The 18,734-nt window shown below is 43.7% G+C and overlaps 1 protein-coding gene across 8 annotated transcripts in view; it reads right to left on the reverse strand.

Moving 5' to 3' along the window:
- Positions 1-18,734, reverse strand: part of brsk2b (BR serine/threonine kinase 2b) — a 138,538-nt gene that overhangs the window by 53,437 nt on the left and 66,367 nt on the right. The window lies entirely within an intron of this gene.

The following is an 18,734-nucleotide window of genomic DNA, read 5'->3' on the forward strand; positions in this document are numbered from 1 at the left end:
GAAAAATAAATGTGTAAAACTTTAATTTCAATACCAAAATGTTGAATTTAATCTTGAATTTATTTTCTGTAAAGTCATATATCTTACTGGCTTTAACCTTTCCGCTTTAGTTTTCATTTTTTAGTGGAACAACAATGCAGCCATTTCCCAAAACGTGAAAAAGTAAATACGTTTAGTCTTTACTTTTGGATATTGATTTACGAGACTACAAGAGGGGGTGGAAAAATCTTGAATAGGCGATGATGTGAGATACAAGAAAAAGTTAAAATTTTTGCAGTTATGGCTATAGACCGAGCTCAATCCTATGAATATAGATTTATGACAGGACCCATTACATTCATCCTACCATGAGTGGGAACACATGCTAACAGACTCCCAGGCCCATTGGTGAAGTAATTATGATCTATCTGTTGTCTCACTCATCCTAGAGAGCTGGCTTGATCTTGCACATGATGGAGAACCAGTCACAGCCGTGCATGCTGTCTTTAAATCAATAATTCAACAAAATTTTCAAAAACTGTTTTAGCTAGACAGGTGAAAACCCATTTTTTAAGCAGACAGATAGTTCATGTCATAAATACACGTGCTGCCTCTCACCTTCATGTGCAATCTGTGCAATCATAATCATGAAACGCAGGTGTCCACATCAATTGATTTATCTGTCATTGTTGGCAGCGATGGACATGAACCACAACTATAAATCTCACATAATGGACATTTTCTCTACTACTCCTGTCTCACTTCAGGCATAATGACTTTGGCAAGGAAGGAAGTAAGGTTAAAGGTCACCCTTGGGACCAAATGAACAGGTAACTTCTTTCTTTTATCTTCTACTTCCTAATTCCTCAGGGGTCTCTTACTATGATCAAATGGTCAGACAAAACTGACAGTCTGAGCTTTGGAACAGGTTGGGGAAAACGTGACAGCAAAAACAGTAAACGTGTCCCATTAAATTGAAGAAGGAAAACATTACAAACTTTTAAGATTTACAGGAAGACTGTTTTATACTGTGACATTTTATTGTACTTTGAATTTTTGAGCATCTTCTTGACATGACTATAATTACCTTTAAGGTAATTTAAATGAATTGCATATTCATAAGTGTAGATCAAACCGCCATCTGTTGCTATTGCAAATGAATGGCTTTGAAATAACACCACTGTTTTGAACACAGACAGCTTGGTGACTTTAACAGTACCAGAACAACATCACCGAATTCAGCTGAGGTAGACACTAACCAAGCCTTGCACCCACCATGCTGAGATGGGCTGAACACAATAACTATGTGGTCACTCATGCAAGAAGACCTCCAAAGAAGAGCTGAGACTTGGGGTCAAAGATGCACATTAATCGCTTCAGAGGGAAGTGTCCAGAGATGGATCTGGAGGGAGTATTTCAACACTGTGACTGATGATACGGCGCACACATGGAGTTTCTTGAAGAGAGCTGTCAAGCTTCAAAATGACTATAATACTGTAGTATAAGTATGACTTTAATATAATATAGAGAGCACATACTTAAGTCATATAAAATCTAAAAGAAGTTGTTTTTTACTTAGCGTTGGGTCAAAAGGGGCAAACACAGCAGCCGTTGGGTTAAATTAACCCTGAAAATATTTATATTTGACCCAGCAATGGGTTGAAACAACCCAGCATAGGTTAAATGACAACCCAACGTGCTGGGTAAAAAAATTATTCAATGGATAAAACAATAAAATCTAAAAAATAAGCAGAAACTATCATTGACTGTATATCACAGAGGCACTGTAACTAAACACTGCATAGTAAGAGCTACAACAACGCAATGCATGTTTGGATCATCAATAAACTCAAACCAATAAAATCAGCCTGCCGTCTTCACTGAATTATATATGCTAATCAGATGGAGATGTACCAGGCCAGGGGGAAGCATATGACAGCCATTTATTTTGCTTTGTGTCCCTATCCGTGCATAGGGTGAGGGAAACATCTTCCTCACAAACACAACAATCTGCCCGCCGAGCGAGCGAGAAGATGCATGATCCATAATCATTTAGAGAAGAAGAGAGAAATGTATATAGAGGGAAAATGACACCACTGTCATCAATGGCAAATAACACGATTAGGGTCAGCTATCATTCATCAGCCATTTACTCTGCCTCTATTTTCTGCCTCTATGGTGGATGGCAAATTTCATATTTTATTTCCTCCCTCCAGCAAGCCTCCCTTTCTTCCTTTTTTACTTTTGTATCATCACCCCTGTTCAAGGACAAGGGTTAGACTGCTGTATCAAAAAATATATATAATTACTTTTAAGTTTCTCTACCGTTTGGTACAGAATTTCTATTTCTGCAGAATTTGTGACCCAGTCTGTAAGAGTGTTTTCAGACCTGAGCCTTTGTTCCGGAACCTGGTGCTTTTCGTCCCTTGGTTTGGTTTGTTTAGGCATATGTGAACACGGCAATCGCACTCGGATCTGCACCAAAACAAACCGATCTGAGATCACCTGCACCAGGTCTCAGCTTGATTGTATCCGAGGCTGTTTACACTTGGCATTAACATGCGTTTTCATCGATCGGATCACAATTGGACGACGTTGATGCCAGGTGTAAACGGTGTTCAAAACGTTTTGAGCTCGTCTACTTTCGACCACTTTCAACCACATTCAGAGGTAGTCGAAACCCCTTTCGATCGGATTGCTTTTGTAGTGTAAACGCACATGTGTTTGAATGTGTTCGAACAGCCATACGCGACCGCCTTCCCTCCGCCCATTTATCTAATCTGAGGTACTAAACACAAGTTTTACTTCTTTTCTGACTTCTGGCGTGAACAGACGGTGAACAGCGTTATTTTTAGCCTTTCATTAATAAAACTAAAGCTGCGCTGATTTCTGTAGTTTCGTTTTGAAAGCGTGTGAAAGTTGCGCGATCCTATTTCATCAATTGCGCTGAAAATTCAGAGAAAGCTCTAACATATACATGCGCAAAACTCTGTGCAGCATGTTTACTTGCTAAACAAGCAGCGAACTCCGACATAATATTAGTTCGCGTCCATATAAACTCATTATTACTCCCGCTCGCGTTTGAATGACAGCAGAGAGACTCGCCCGTCGTCTCAGACCACCCCTCAAAGAATTCAGGACAAATGTGGACTAAAGAGACGGATTTAAATACCAGGTGTAAACGTAATGTGTCTCTCTCGTCCACTTGTGATCCTATCAATGAAAACACATCCTAATACCAAGTATAAACAGCCCCTAAGTCTGAAACCAATCCGACCCAACGGACTAACGAACAGGCTATCTTATTGCTTTTTTTAACCATGAACATACCTGATAGCTCTTGGGTGACGAGTTCTGGTGAGCACGTCAGCACCATTCAAAACCAAAGGGCACCTATTCCTTATAAAATGACTTCTAATTGCTCTTCTCCGCAATAGCATGGTAAAAATGTTGTCCTGCCCAAGTTTTGATTTCTGCTCACAATAATATAACCACAGTTATATATAGTTATACCACAGGGTTGTTGAATGCTTTATTCTGATTGGAAATATTCCATGGGTGTTGATTATTTTTCAATAACCGCACACCTACATTTTAAAATGTCTTAAATATAGGCACCAGAGCAATATTTTTTGTAACCATGGTATAAGCAGAATAATTGACTCCGGTCCTTTGAATTATTCGAAAATAATCCTCACATGCGTTACGACGCGAAAACCACCTTGGGTGTGCATGATTTTTTATAATTCAACGGCCCGTCATCAATTATTCCTTACTTATACATAGCCACACAATAATCAATCCTGACAAACAACTTTGACCGGAATCACGGAAAATAAACCGATGTACTCCGACCAATTAAAGGAGAGTTTACTCGCACATAGTCTCACGTAGCCAAACCTTCAATACTGAAGGTCTGGTGTTTTTCGCTGCTTTTTCTGGACAAAGCCCGCGCATGAGCTGTTTGACCAACATGTCAAACAACCAATCACAGTTTGTTTCGTCTAGCGTAGCGTCACGTTTCGGACTTCCCACAATAATAAGCCGGCTGGTAACAAGTTATTGAAATAACAAGCCACAACTGAATAGCACCTAAACAACATTACTCACCATAGAACAACTTTGTGCACTTCATCAACAGACACACAAATGAGACGCTCCCGGTAAACATCTGTTTGAAGCATATCTCTCCACTTTTTAACACCTACAAGCAATTCAGGAGAACCAAACTTTTTGACTCCACTAACTGCCTCATGCTAAACTCTTGACTTCTTTTAGAGAGTCTATGCAGCAAACTTTGCATATTTTTGAGAATCCAATGTTTAGCTGATCATGATAACTGGCCATTATTATCCACGTGAACACGACTGATTCTCTTCCTCAATGGAACGTCAGAGTTTTGTTTTCCAGGGACCGAAACTAATCACGACATTCCCACAGGGTTTCCAGAAAAGTGTAAGAAAAACAGCAGCTGTTTAGCCCACAATCGTTGCCTGTGACGTCTGAGGCTGAGACTAACTCGCACGAGTCATGTATTAATAAAGGCTGGTTCGTTTGGAAATATTGCCTTGTGAATGCAATTTATCCCCCAGTTTCGGAATCGATACAGGTCTGAAAAAACACCCCAACAATTTTTTTGTGATGCACTGTTTTCTACATAAAATCTTCATAAATATATTAAAGGACATTCTGTGAAAATATAACCTTGATCTCTTTAATATTGACAAAATAAGTATAAAATTAAAAAAACAACTTAATTACGCCAAAATGTTTTCTGCTTCAAAGATGCTGAGGAAATCTTTTCGAACTTTAAAACCAATTCAAACATTAAGAAAGCATCAAAGCTCGAGCAAACACGCATTCGGTTTCTGTATCGAGACCTCTGAGCGGCCTCATCACTGCCTTACTGCACCAGTGATCACATCATTAAGACCTTCATCTATCTCTCCTTACCCAGACTAAAGCGCCCGTGAATGTGGATTAAACAAACACCATCTTAAATCACTTCACTTCTGTACAGCACCATTAGGGAGTCAGTGGTTCATTTGACTGAGGGATCATGGATGGAAAGCACACCACAGGAGGGGCAGAGGAGTATAAGTCATACCACGATGTGGAGCCGTGTTTTTGGGTAGGGTGTCACAGTTCATCAGCTCCTCTAGTGTATCGGTGCAGGGAGCAGTGTAGCGAGGAACTGACTCCATATCTCACTCAGCAAAGCGTCAGCACCACGCTGACACTAAAGTACTGCAGGTAGGCGAGAGCTAACGTTAAGCTCTCAAGATTAGAAGGGTTTAAAATCTGGTTTTTGCTTCTAAAAGCATTTGATGATTTCATTTAAGTGTTCTTACAGGAATGCAGGTGAAAACCTGTTCTTGAAAGTGAAGTGTGTCATCTATTTTCAATGTTAAATTACTTCTATACAAGGGATACACACATACATACTGTATAATGTACAACGAGGCTGGCCAGTGTCAACACTGTGCCATGAACTTGTGAGCATGTCTACCTATTTGTCCAAACACTAATAAACTGGTGCAGGGCAGGCGTGTCTAAGTAAATGATTTTGTTCATTGTTGCTAATGGCTCAGAAATGACACACTTCATCTTTAAAACACTTTAATCTCTCCAAAAGTCCAACTTTTCTATTTCTCATATACTGTAGTAGCCTATCTGTACACTGGCACTCATCCAAAACTTTAGGTTATCTCCTCTCTGCAGGAGTCCAACGCGTCCCTCCTTCTCTTTTCCAGTCGGTCTCCTGGGCAGCATTGGGCATGGTTACAGAAATGTTAGCTTTCCCCTACAGGACCCGTCTGCATGCGACGCTTTATGCTGAGTGAAACGTTCACTCCCACAATCCCTTGGGCCATACACAAGTAACCACCCAAAACTTGATTAAACCAAAGCACGATACTTTATGAAGTGTTTACTGTGAGCCACCCTGCAGTGTCAAGTTGATGCATTAGGTAGAAATGATGATTAATGCATGGTTTGTCATAAATGGAGAGTTTTGTGTAAGGAAACTGAAAGATAAGCACACTACTTAGCATTTAAAAAAGCTTGAAGCACAACAATGTTTTATGAATTATTTCTAGAACAGATTAGGGAAGTTTATTTGAACTTCTCGGGACAGATAAGTGGCTCTTAAAAAGAGTTAATGCTACAGTATTAAAGGTATAGTTCACCCAAACATGAAAATCCTCTCATAATAATGTCCAATCTCATTGTTTTTTGTGTGTCTCCTAACAAAACACACAAAGTCCGATATACAAAAACCAATGAGATCAACATGCCACCATATTTGAACTTACCGAACTAATCTGTATGTTTATAGTAATATACAGCATATTCATCACTAAATGAAGAGTTTGGTTCCAAAACGCAATAAACGCCATTTTTGAAAAAAATGAGTTACTGCCAAAATCAGTATTATATCAGGTCAGTAGTTAAAAGTAAATAATTAATTTTACGCAAAATCCAATACCCGCCGTGATATTCTGTCATCTTTTCTCCCTTTGTTCCCAAAATGCGACAAACGGCACTCCTCCTTTTTTACAGAACGCAATAAATCCATTCCTGATATTACAGCGGACCATTCACGCAATGTAAACAAACATGGCGGCGCGCTGAGTACACGGAATCCTAATTTTCCTCATCTACTTTGTACTTCGTGATCAACAAACAAAACAAAATAATACTTTAATAGCATTGCTAAACCTGTGATGGTTTTCTGTGACGGGAAAGAAACGTAAGCCATCAACATCTAATAATTTCCGCGAGAGGCACTCGGCTGCTTGTTCTCCAGACAGCATCAAGTTTCTGTCATGATAACACATTGACCCCAGGGGATCTTATGAAAAACTTTACATTATTTTACTCAAAGTCAACGAAAATTGAGCGGGACCAATACATTTTACAACTGATCGCTGTGAAAAACGTTAAGCCACGACGTCAAGTATAACCGCAGCAATGACAGTGTTCTTAATATCACAAAGTAAGTGTTTTGATTAATGACATTAATGTTTATATTTTTAATTAGTGTGTACAACTAGTCAACTAAATGAATATAACATGGCAAAGATGAATGCACATTTATATAGGCTGTTGATTCAATAGATTTATAGCATTTTGAATAAAAACTTGTTATGGATTTATTGCATTTTGTGGAAAAAATTATCAGTTTTTATAATAAATCTTTGAAAATCAAGTTATGGATTTGAATTTTTTATGTTTTTATAACCTTAAGATGCTATGTGAAAGTTTGTAACAGAAAATAGTGGTTCCCTGTCGAGAACGTTCTCTCGACATTGCGTCAGTTAGCTGACGCTAGGGATTGATCCTTCAATCACGATAACCCTGAAGCCTTATTGCACAACGCCAGTGCAGTTGAAACTCGCGCTGGCCAATGACGCTCAAGACGGCAAAAGAGGGCGTGGCCTTCTCACTATAATAGCAGCCGTCCTGAGCGAATATCTTCAGTATTTTCTCCTTCACGAGCAAGTTTTACCCTGCAACGAAGACATCTGTTGAGTACGCGGATAAGACGGACGTCCCTCTTAGCGATCCAGATGTCGCGAATGTGCTCACGGTGCGGAGGTCCTATCGACCCGCCCGATTCGCACAAACTGTGTATAGTATGTCTGGGGCTTCTCCACGCAGAGACGGCGTTGGTTGGGTCGGAGTGCCCTCATTGTGATGAGCTCACAATGAGGGTGCTCAGGACTCGGCTCAACATCGCTCTCGAAAGCTCCTCGCTGCAGCCTCCCACTGCCGCCAAGGTGCCGCTGGTGAGTGCTCAGCCACCGACGGAGAGCGAGCGCGTGCCGGAACGCCGCGCTTCCCCTCCCCGTCGCTCTCCGGTTCAGTTCGTCGCCGAGAGCCTGCGTCCTGAACCGGGAGCTGCCGAGTCTGTCTCCTTTGGGGTCCCCGCAGAGGAGGATGAGATGTCACTGACGGCGTCTGACGGAGATTGGGACCAATCTCCGCCTGCCGCGTCGGAGGCTGACGCCCACCCCCCCTCCTTTCACGAAGAGCTGGTGCGCATTCTCTCTAAGGCCGTGCAGGATTTAGAGATCGAGTGGAGTTCCCCGCAAGAACCCCAAAGGAGCAAGCTCGATTCGTGGTACTTTGACTCGGGCCGCCGCGCCGCCGCTCCGAGGAAAAGTGCCCCTTTCCTCCCAGACCTGCACGATGAGGTCACCAAAGCGTGGGCGACCCCCCAGGGCGTCCGCGCTCGCGCCGGCGGGTCTGAGCTGTTTTCTAAAGTGGACGGGGCGGAGGCTCGTGGATACCTGCATATCCCCCCCGTCGAGGAAGCCGTGGCGGCCCATCTCTGCCCGTCGTCCTCCTCCTTGGGTGGTGAGGCTTCACTACCCTCTAAGGCGTGCCGCATGACGGCGCACCTGGCTGATAAAGCCTACGCCGCGTCAGGGGAGGCTCTGTCGTCGCTACACACCATGGCGGTCCTCCAGATTTTCCAGGCGCGGGCTCTAAAGGCGCTGGACGAGGGCAGCACGGACCTGAGTACCTTCAGGGATCTGAGGGCGGCAACGGACTTCGCGCTGAAAGCCACCAAAAAGTCGGCGCAGGCTATCGGACGCAGCATGGGCTTCATGGTGGTGATGCAGCGCCAGCTGTGGTTAAATCTCACAGATCTCAAGGAGGCCGACAGGAAGACGCTGCTTAACGCTCCCGTGTTCGGTGACGCCGTGGGTACCATCACGGAGCGATTCTCGGAGGCGGTGAAGAGTTCTAAAGCCATGAGTCACTTTCTTCCTCGCCGCCCTATGTCTCATGCGCCGGCGGGACTGCCGCCGCCGAGACACCGCTCCGAGTCTGCGCCACGCCGGCCGGCAGCACAACCCCCCGCGGCGACGCCCCCGACAGTGAGACCTGAACCGGTGGTGCGTCACAAGAGCCCCTGGCACGAATCCACGCAAGAAACCGGGTCCAGGGGGACCGCAGTCCGGAGCAAAGCCGCGTTCCTGACGTGAGTGGTGTGAGAGAGAGAACGCCGAGCGGCGAGCCCGCCGCCAAGAGAACGAAAGTCTCGTCAAGCGTCCCCCTGGCTGTTGCGGGCGACGCAGAGACTGTCTCTTTAAATGTTTTTGTGTTGAATGCAATAAAAATATGTTACTTTTTCACAAAAAGAGCGTTTTCCTCCTTATCTGGTTTCGGGTCGCTCGCCCCAGGGCAGCTCCCACCCTCATATAGACACGCACAGCGCACCCTCCCTGCTTTCGAACCCCCACGCGACGCGCGGGTCGCAGAGAAAGCGGGGACGGGAAGGGTTAATGCACGGTCTCAGCGAGCCGCACAAAAGCCCGTTGTCTATCGCGGCGTCAGCCGCCCCCCGGCCGTCCTCTCTTGTGCCCGTAACACACACGCTGCACAGAGCGGAGAGGTCTTCATTAGTCCCGCTGGGTCACTCGCCCCCGAGCAGCGATCCGGCGAGCAACGCGCAGCCCCCCAGAACCGAGCTACCCGTCACGCACGAGACGCTCGGCGGCAACGAGCGGTCAGGTCATCCTGTCATTTAACCGCTATCACTGCGCTTAGATGCATGGCGTGCCATTCCCAACATATCGGAATGGATGCTGAACATTATTCAGAAAGGATATTCTCTACAGTTTCGACGCAGACCTCCCCGTTTCAACGGCGTGATAGCGTCAACGGTCCGGGCTCAGGACGAGTCGATTTTGTATCAGGAAATCTGCAATCTCCTCGCCAAACAAGCGATAGAGTCAGTTCCGATGCAAGAGAGAGAGAGCGGTTTTTACAGCCGGTACTTTGTCGTCCCGAAAAAAGACGGCGGTCTCAGACCGATCTTGGATTTGAGACAAATCAACAAAGCATTACACAAACGTGCTTTCAAAATGACTACACTGAAACAGATCCTCGCCCACATTCGGCCCGGGGACTGGTTTATTTCAGTGGACCTAAAGGATGCTTATTTTCACATTCAGATCGCCCCGCACCACAGGCGCTTTCTGAGATTTGCATTCAAGGATGCTGCATACCAGTTCACGGTCCTCCCGTTCGGTCTGGCGCTCGCCCCGCGCACATTCACGAAATGTATAGACGCGGCGCTGTCCCCGCTGAGAGCGAGCGGCATTCGCATCCTGAATTATTTGGACGATTGGCTGATTTTAGCACAATCCAGAGAGGTGCTCATCAGCCACAGGGACGCAGTACTTTCGCATTTAGACAGCCTCGGTCTACGTGTGAATTTGCAGAAGAGCGCTCTATCTCCAACGCAGGAGATCGCGTTTCTAGGCGTGCGTCTCGACTCAGTCTCAATGAAGGCTTTCTTATCAGAGGAGCGCAAACGGGATCTGACGTCTGCTCTGAATGTATTCAGCCACGGAGGCACTGTGCCACTGAAACGGTTTCAGAGACTTTTAGGCTTGATGGCGGCAGCCTCACCGGTTTGCCCACTCGGTCTGCTGTATATGCGCCCGTTGCAACTATGGTTACGATCCAGAGTGCCCAACAGGGCGTGGTTATCGGGACGAGCGCGCATTACAGTTACGAACGGATGTATGCGAGCGCTGAGACCCTGGTTCGATCCCAACCTGTTCAGCGGGGGTGCCCCACTCGGGCTGGTTACGAGACGGAAAGTAGTCACAACGGACGCGTCGTTAACGGGCTGGGGAGCCCTGTGCGATGGCGTCCCGGCTTCGGGCTCCTGGCCGGAGTCGGAGCGGTTATGGCATATAAACCGTCTAGAGCTCAAAGCCGTCTTTTTAGCACTGCAGAGCTTTGCGACGCTGATCGGGGGCCATCATGTTCTTGTCCGGACGGACAACACTACGGTGGTTTCATACATAAATCGCCAGGGAGGAGTGCGCTCCAGGCCGCTGTTCAGGCAGGCAGAAGCGATACTGTTGTGGGCGGATCGTCATCTCCTTTCAATAAAAGCGACGCATGTACCGGGCAGCATGAACTGCGGAGCGGATATGCTGTCGAGGAACGGCATTCCCCAAGGGGAATGGAGATTGAACCCCCTATCTATCGAGCTGATCTGGAGTCAGTTCGGGAAAGCAGAAGTGGATCTGTTTGCGTCCGAGGAAAACACACACTGCCCGCTGTTCTTCTCGTTGACGATCTCTCCTCTGTGCGGAGAAGCGCTGTCGTTGCCGTGGCCGAGAGCCAGCAAATATGCGTTTCCCCCCATAAAACTGCTGCCGTCAGTTTTACACAAGATCAGAGAGGAAAAAGCAACAGTGACACTAATCGCCCCGTACTGGCCGAACCAGCCATGGTTTCCCGAGCTGTTGGAACTGTCAACGGCTCCCCCGTGGCCGATCCCGTTGAGACGAGACCTGCTCTCTCAGGCGAACGGATCAATCTGGCACCCCAGCCCCGAGAAGTGGAAACTTCACGCGTGGAAGGTGTGTGGGAACCGCTGACAGACGCGGCGCTGCCGCAGAGTGTGCTCGATACGCTGATGCAGTCGCGTGCCCCCGCTACAAGACGGTTATATGCCCTTAAGTGGTCGGTATTCGCTGCGTGGTGCAAAGAAAAAGAGTTTGACCCGGTGAACTGCTCCGTGTCAGCTATTCTATCCTTTCTACAGCACAGAATGGATACGGGAAGCATGCCCTCCACCCTTAAAGTGTATGTTGCTGCTATCGCAGCTTTTCATGCTAATATTGGGGGGCGCTCGGTGGGCAAACACGAGCTCATAACGAAGTTTTTACGGGGTGCACGGCGCCTCAGACCTTCTCGCCCTCCCACCGTACCGTCTTGGGACCTGGCCTTGGTCCTGAAAGCACTAACTCTTCCTCCGTTTGAGCCTATTCTAACGGTAGGTTTGAAGGAGCTTTCTCTAAAAACTGTGCTTCTGCTGGCTTTGGCTTCAGCTAAGCGCATAGGAGATCTGCATGCTCTCTCTGTGAACGCTGAATGCTTACAATTTGGACCAGGAGACTGTAATGTCACGTTGAAACCCAAAGCGGGTTATGTGCCTAAATCGCTATCCATGCCGTTTAGAGCGCAGGTTATTTCTATCCCCGCCTTCTCCTCGGATGACGCGGCGACTACTAACGCGATCGTCCAGAGGGAGCTTTGCCCGGTAAGAGCGCTAAAAGCTTATATTGATCGCTCGGCACCGTTCCGGGCAGCGGAACAGCTGTTTGTTTGTTTTGGAGGCAGCACCAAAGGACGCCCAGTTTCCAAGCAAAGACTTTCGCACTGGGTGGTTGATGCTATTTCACTGGCATACTCTAGCCAAGGAGTGCGATGCCCTTTGAATATTAGAGCCCATTCTACGAGAGCTATTGCATCGTCATGGGCTTGGTATAAAGGCGCATCTGTTCAGGATTTATGCTTGGCTGCTGGCTGGTCGTCTCAGAACACCTTTGCTAGGTTTTATAATCTGGATGTCTCCTCATTGGCCTCCCGAGTGCTTTCGGTAAACAATGCCTCCACCTCCAGTGCCTGACATACCTGATGGTTTCTATCAGGTCGTGTGTAAGGGGCGGCGCTACTGCGACGCCAACTTGAGAATACCTTAGCGCCGGACGCTGCTCGCTCGCTGAGTATTCGGTTTATTCACTACGAGAATACCACCATATATTGGTTTTTGCGGATTATCACTTGCATTCCGGACGCCGGAAATCACCCGCTCGCTGGATGCTGAGTCATATGAATATTGCATGTGGATTATTTTCTACAAACTTCAACGCCGGACCTCGTCCGCCGTTTGGGGATGTCAACAGGTGACTGCAAGAGTGCTGTGTTCACCGCCGCTAGTCCAATGATCTAAACACTTCTACAACTTGTGCGCCGGACGCCGTCCGCTCGCTAGGTATGTTGTTAATTCTTTAGCGTTTACTTCTTACCCGCTTAATGTGGTGTTACGCTAGTACGCTACTGGCCCTGTTATGGTTTTTGGCTGGTGATTAGTACGATATGCCGCTATCAGCTGGTCATTGAGATTGTTGCATGCTGTTTGCTTCGTTATGCTTGGCCTATCTTGCCGTATGCACGGCGCGGTTCTATACAATCTCCCATAGCGTCAGCTAACTGACGCAATGTCGAGAGAACGTTCTCGACAGGGAACGTCTCGGTTACTATCGTAACCTCGGTTCCCTGAGAGAACGTGAACGAGACATTGCGTTAGCTGCCGTGCTCACGGCTTCGTAGGCTGTACGCTCGTTCAGTCGTTTTTACTGAAGATATTCGCTCAGGACGGCTGCTATTATAGTGAGAAGGCCACGCCCTCTTTTGCCGTCTTGAGCGTCATTGGCCAGCGCGAGTTTCAACTGCACTGGCGTTGTGCAATAAGGCTTCAGGGTTATCGTGATTGAAGGATCAATCCCTAGCGTCAGCTAACTGACGCAATGTCTCGTTCACGTTCTCTCAGGGAACCGAGGTTACGATAGTAACCGAGACGTTTTCATCTTGTCACTTTCTTGGTATAGAAAACACGTTTTTACCAAAATTTGTCAAAATGGATTTATTGCGTTTTGGAACCAAACTCTTCAAATATTTTTAGTCATTTTTAAAGGGGCCATGTCACAAGACTTTTTTAAGATGTCAAATAAATCTTGAGTGTCCCCAGAGCACATATGTGAAGTTTTAGCTCAAAATAGCATATAAATAATTTATTATAGCATGTTAAAATTGCCACTTTGTAGGTGTGTGCAAAAATGTGCCGTTTTGGGTGCAAACACTGATCACAATGATGGTGGTTTGTTGAAATTGAAACTCATTGTGCTGTGAATTATTTTCTCTCTCTCTCTCTTCCTCTCTGCACTAAATGACAGTGCTGTGGTTGGATAGTACAGATTAAGGGGTGGTATTATTATAATAAGAGCTCCTTATGACATCATAAGGAGAGCCAAATTTCAACGACCTATTTTTTAATGTGCTTGTAGAAAAGGGTTTAACAAAACTAAGTTACTGGGTTGATCTTTTTCACATTTTATAAGTTGACATTAGCACTGACCAATCATAGCACTTAAACATGGAAAAGTCAGATTTTCATGCCATGGCCCCTTTAATGGATTTTTTTTTACATAAAAGTATAATATAAAGAACATTATGTGAAAATAAAACCTTGATATATTTAATATTGACTGAGTAAGGCCATGTCAAAGTTTGGAATCATAGTGAAATTAATAATTAAAATCAAACCTTGATGCTTGTTATCTCAGAATTAGATTTTGAGAATTTAGCCTGGTTTTTACAGATAGGGTCACATTTATTAACCCATTTGTTATTTGGATTGCTATAATGATGGATGGATATGTCGTCTGGAGTTTGCCATGTTGGCTCCCATGTAGTATAAAATGGTATGGGATTAGAGTGAGTAAAATACGCGTGAATGTTCATATTTAGTTTAACTATTTCTTTAAGGGGACGACGTATTTTTAAAGATATAACTCTTTCTAAAATTACATTTGTACTGCATTAGCAGTGCAAAAGGTTGTGGGTTTGATTCCCAAACACGCTTTGGACAAAGGTGTATGCCAAATTCATACATTGTGTCTGCCAAATACATTGGTAAATGTAGATGTACTGTAAATATATCTATCCAATTCTATAATGTATTGTTTAATTACAACACACACCAAAGGTTAACGACTTAATAATGCCGAATATATGAGACTGTGAGGCATTTGCAGCAAATCCTCTGAGTTTGAGTTGGTCGAGGTTACATCTGGACATAACCCTCATTAGTGTGAAGTAAGTCAAAGAGTTTTTCTTTCAATGTCTGAAAATGTCACAGATGACTTCATTAGCTCAGGCAGGGGTCGTGGAGATCTCTGTGAGGAACATGTTCTCAAATGCCAGGCCTCTGTTCCAGTATTTTCCCAACCTTTTTCCTCTGCACCCCCTGCAAGTACATATACAACAGTCTGAGCCCCCAACCCTCTACATATAACTTTCAAATTGACAGTTTACACTGACAAGCATATTGATTTCAACTTTTATAATATTTAAATATTAAATAACAAAATTTAAATTTCCAAATTTTTATATTTTTCCACAAGAGGCATATTTAACTACCTTATCATGTAGCAGATAAAATTATTATTAGTGGAATATTTATGCATCTTTATTTGAGTTCAAAGCATATTAAATCCCCTTTTAACTCTGGCGACCCCCTAAGGGGGAGCCCGGACCCCAGGTTGGGAACCACTGCTCTGTTCTATATCTGCTATGACCTAACACATAACACTACTTGTCCCAGGGACCAAACATGATCCCATCCCAGCAAACTCACAGATACACTTGATACCAAACACATAATTTAATGGCATACACCTGCTGATGGCACACGGCACCGTCACATAATGCACACACTCGACATAAAGCTAGATGCTGAACACCCACCCTGGGCTATAATGACATGAACATTCACACAGTGTCCCAAAGAGCACACACTGACAGGAATTGTTCGAACCCAACGCCTTCCTTGCACAGACACACGTGCATCCCACATGCACTGACAGCTGCACACCGGCTCCTCGCAATGCAAATGCCAACCAGCGAGGGGTTTGCTGGAGGCTAAGGGAGGAGGAAAGATGGGAAAACAACAAAAGAATGACAGGTGACCTCCTGTTGGCTGTCTAAAATTATGCTAATGAAGTCATTATTGTTTATTTATTCCTTCAAGACTTTGGCGAGGGGGAAATCCCAGAAGATGGCAGCCAGCAATGGAGACACTCCAAATGAAGTCTTATTTCAATCTGAGGCAAAGCTGGGAGCTCAAGTTCAGTGCGATGCACACATGCTATGGATATATGAGGGCTGTTGGCTCAGAGAGACCCAGATTCAAATCCGACCTGTATCGTGTCCCGATCCCAAAGGCAAAATATAAGGTGAAATAGAGAAGATTAGCAATGATCTTAGACTCCGGTGCTAACCAGATGGAAATGGGTTTACTAATGTGGTAGCTTTTTTGTCTTCACTGTTGATTCCCATCATTAGACAAATCTCTAACACTTGGATAGAGGCGTAAAACCATTTTTACTATAAGCATATCATTTTCTCCCCCACCTCCCTCCCAAAACCAGTCATGTCAGGTTGCCATGACAACAGCCCAGAGAAAACCTAAAATAAGCAAGATACACAATAGAATAGGTTACATGGTGACCTTCACAAAAACAACACAAACTATCAGTCACAAAAGAGGCTTACTCTATGTTAAGATCAGACACCAGTTTGTTTTTCAAAACAGCGGTTAGCAGTGGTAAAGGGTCGCATATCTGACAGAGTCATGGACAGGAGGTAAAACTATGCAAATAATTAACTACAAATTTTTTTTTTTTTGCAGTTTTATACTTGAACCATACTGTAAATTACATACTGCAAAGCTACTGTATGTCCCAAGCTATGAAAGAACAATCAATGAGCAATAACGTTTTTCTCTGGGTTACCAAACAATAAAAATTTGTATTTACAGTAAAGTAAATAATTTTAAAAGAAGAAAAAATACTTCATGTCTCCTGTTGTTGACCTCAAAGGGCAAGAACCCCGGATATAAGAGATGCACCACGGTGAAGAAAGTAAACTAAGACAATTAAAAACATAAAAGCATGTCTCCCCCACTCCATACTTCCACCCTGCCAAGTCTATTTCCTGTAAAAAAGCCAATTTCCTCTGCAGTCCAAGCAGCTATGAGTGAGAAGATGGGTCTGGGGACTGAATGTGGACCGGATGACTACAGCATACTCTCACATCCAATTACAATGAGGAACCAATCAGCTCATCTAAATTACAACATCCCCACAATCTAGCAGGAGTTAATGAGCCATTAACCATTTAATGAAATCCATATGATGCCGGATGGAAACTAAGGAAATAAAGTTAGCCGGGTCAAAATTTAAAGTGGCCTTTTTTGGTCCTGTGCATTAAAGCTCAGAGTTTATTTTAAAATGGCAACATCAGCACCTACATAGGCCAATTTGGTCATCTCTCTTTACATAAAGGTTTAAATCTACTGTATCACACCACAGAGTCAATTATTCACTGATGCTAAGGGAATTCTTAAAATAGGCCATAGCTCTGGAAAGCAAAGAAAATCTACTGACTTGACTTTTGGGTGATGTTAAAATAAGAATACTAACACGTCACCACTTATTTGTACAGTATGAAATCAAAAACTTTAAACAAATCTACATGAGAGGAAGAACTGAACGAGTTATTTAGTTAAAAATAATTTGTGATTTTTTTATCAAAAGCTAATCAGGATCATTTGATTTTGTTTAAGTAATGTGCAGCCTATTAAATACAATTATACCTAAACAGGATGGTTCAAGAAAATTTGAAGAGTTTGGTTCCAAAACGCAATACATCCATTTTGACTAATTTGGGTAAAAATTTGTTTTTTATACCAAATATACCAAGTGACAATATGAAAAAACACTATTTTCTGTTACAAACTTTCACATAGCATCTTTAGGTTATAATAACATTAAAAATTCAAATCCATTATTTGATTTTCAAAGATTTACTATAAAAACTGATAATTTTTCCACAAAATGCAATAAATACCTAACAACTTAAAAAAACATGCAATAAATCTATTTTTCGACTTTAATTTGGCATTAATCAAAACACTTACTTTTTCATATTAAGAACACTGTCATCCTTAATACGTCATCACTGAACTTTTGATCAGCTGTGAAATATTTTGGTCCTGCTCGATTTTCGTTGACTTCGAGTAAAATAATGGAAAGCTTTTCATAAGATCGGCTGGGGTCAATGTGTTAGCTTGACAGAGGCTTGATACTGTCCGTAGACAAACAAGCAACAGCCAGCATTTTTCCTTAACCCGAGTGCCTGTCGCATAAATTATTCAATTTTGATGGCTTACATCAAACGTTTTTGAAGGCTTGCCACCACAAGTTTATCAATGCCTTTAAAATTACAATTTAGTTTTTGTTTGTTTGTTGATCACAAAGTACAAAGTAGATGAGGAAAACTAGAATTATGTGTGTATTCAAAGCACAGCCATTACAGTTTACAATGTGTGGAATAGTGCGCTGTGATTGGTTATGCGGATTTATTGCATTCTGCAGAGGAGGACTGGCATTTGTCACATTTTGTAAAAAATGGAAATGACAGAATAACAGGGCAGATAATAGTTATTGGCGATAACTATTTTTTTTTAAATGGTATTTATCTCGTTTTTGAACCAAACTTTTATTCATTAGTCTCACAAACTGTAAGATCAATTACCCCAGCTGAACAGAGGAATCTGTCCGTGTGCTTTCTGAATTCTTTTAACGAATCCAATGTAGACAGCAACATTTTGACGCATGCTACCATGACGGATGTTCGCACTAAATGTTTAACATGTAAAGATCTCGATGCATCATGAGCTCAAGTGACAGATGCCTGAATTACCTTCATCAAAAGAAATACCAATCACAGAAGCACAGGTACAATCAGAAGAACAGCTGTCCAAACAACACTCGCTGGGCGCTTCGAACCAGATAATGAAAGATTAAAGATAACCTTAACTGAACTCCCAACTAATCAATGTCCTGTTTGAGATAGTGTCTGTCTGGATGCTGCTGTAAACCAACATGAAGACTTAAAAGCTAATGAAGATGAGAATAGCAGGTAATCCTTTCATACCCTGCCGGCAGTTCAGCACCACACTGGGTATATATCTGCTTGTGCTCTGAGGAGTCAGGTAAGAATTTGGGGGAAATTTCACTTTCATTAAGACACAAGACGTATGTCTTATACGTCTGGTTTTGTGACAGAATGAGCTTTATGTTTTTTATTAA

This window comes from Paramisgurnus dabryanus, chromosome 2 (genome assembly GCF_030506205.2).
Source record: "Paramisgurnus dabryanus chromosome 2, PD_genome_1.1, whole genome shotgun sequence".
NCBI classification, from domain to species: Eukaryota; Metazoa; Chordata; class Actinopteri; order Cypriniformes; family Cobitidae; genus Paramisgurnus; species Paramisgurnus dabryanus.